Here is a 2,215-nt window from a genome sequence, read left to right on the forward strand (position 1 = left end):
TTTGGATCATGTGTTATGTGAATTCTTATCATATTGTTCCTATCCAAGAGAAGCCTTATAAAAATGATGTTTTCTGTCAGGAGGGTTATCACATGTCCTTAGTTCAAAAGCACTGTCCAGCTCATAGGAAGCACTAAGTACTGTTGTGTGTGTTTTCTCACATCAGTGAGGATGCAGCAAATAGAGGAAAATGAAACAAACTTTAACATTCTTTACCTGTTAACATGAGGAGAACCCATGAAATTATAGAGAGCTCATAAAGGTGGATGCATTTACCACATTTCTTGGACATTTACTGAGGATAAAATGTGCAGGCAGGTGCTGTACAGAATGGCATATAGCTAAACAACTTGCAGAGTGGGTGCTGGTAGCCTGGTGTATCAGTCAAGCATTTGCTGTGGTCCACATGCCCTGGGTCTTGCTGAAGAAAAATGTTCTTAGTACCAGGGAGGAGTTGCCCTGCATATGGGAGTTGGAACTTTTTTCTCCACCATCCAGAAATGCTGTGTGGCTTACATTAGAGTAACACACGTAAGTACTTCCTGTACCTCATTCTGAATTTGGATTCCAGGCATGGGTACTATTCAGGCAATAATTATTTCCCCAGCTTAATTGGCAGTGTGGACACAGTGAGGATACTCAGAAACCAGGTGCTGCCTCAGGAGTACTCCTGACTTACTTAGGACTTGCATGTCACAGTGATGTCCATGTGTGTTTCATTCACTTCGGTAACTTCTTTTTCTGTTGAGTTTGATTTGTTTTAGAAGTGATTGGGTTAATATGTGATTATTCAATCCAGTCTGCAGAGGGCAGAGCAGCACCACTGAGAGTTACTGTTCAGGCTTCTGCTTCACTTATAGAACCTTATACTCCTATTTTTTTCTGTAATAGTGATTTACATTCAACAGACCAAGGCTTCTTGCATTTGTCTCCTCCTAGTGTCATTATAAGTGGGATAGCCAGATCTGTAGCAATTCCAAATGATTTTTGTTTTAACTCATCCAAATGGTTTTCAAGTGGTCCTTGACCAATACTGAAGTAATTCAATTTTTAACTGTCCTGTAAAGAAGCATAAAAAACTCTGTGTGTCCATACATCAGTATATTTGTGTATCTTTATCCTCTAATAACATCAGTGGAAAACCTGAATTGCCTCATGATTTTTTTCACCCTGCCTAAGTTAATTTTCCCTGAAAAATGTTAAATAATTTTGGCAAGTAAAGGTTACATATGATAGTATGTTCTAATGTTCAATACAAAATTTATATAGCACATCACCTAAGGTGACAGCTCTTTAAAAGGAAATAGTAAAAGTCCAAAATTTAGAAATGCAAAAAACCCAAGTTGTTCCTGTCTATGTAGGAAAGCAATGTAGACCAGAAATGCAGCAGAGCAGTCTGAGATACAGCATGAGAATCATCCAAAGACCTGCATCCTGCAGTTCATCATTCATGAGCCACAGCTGAGGTTAGTGGAGTCTCACTCTCTGAACTCTCTGCTGGTTCTTTGGGAATCCAGAAGGTTTGGGTGTACAAAGCAGATTTAAAGTGGATGGAAATATTATTTCCAATAATCAGTGAAGTTGTGTGTGTTTCTGCAGAAGTGACAAGGTGCTTTTAACTAGAAACACAAACATATCTAAACCATTAAACTAAAGTTTACTTATTTTACTCATAAAATAGGGAATATGATCTAAATTTAGCCTAGTTACACCGTAGGTGAGTGAGCTGTGTAACACTTCATTCTTTATTTACTTGATTTCTTCTAACAGGAGAAACGATTGAATTAAAAGTTTAATAGAGCAGAAAGGAAAAAATAAGGCTGAGTACCACACTGTGAGAGGTTTCATATGTTTTGATGAAACATTTTTCCAGATAAGAAATAAGCTATTGGTTTTTGTTTGCTTCTAAACTAAAGACACACGTAAGTGAAAGAAATAAAAATACCATGCTGCAGGGAGAAATTCAGATGTCCACCATTTGCCAAAAACAAGGACAAAACTTCACATGGAAGGTGTCCTTTCTAGGAATCTTTTATGATTGCAATTCCACAGCCTGGCCCAGAAGATGGGAGAGAATCTATCTTCTCATTCCCTTTTTCAGGATTTCCTGTAGTATTTTGAAATCTGTTTCCTGTTCAAAGGTTTTAGAGATAATATCTAACATAGGTATTATATTTAGATAGAAGAGCTAAGATACTCAGGGCTTAGTAAAACC

This window comes from Prinia subflava, chromosome 1 (genome assembly GCF_021018805.1).
Source record: "Prinia subflava isolate CZ2003 ecotype Zambia chromosome 1, Cam_Psub_1.2, whole genome shotgun sequence".
NCBI lineage: Eukaryota > Metazoa > Chordata > Aves > Passeriformes > Cisticolidae > Prinia > Prinia subflava.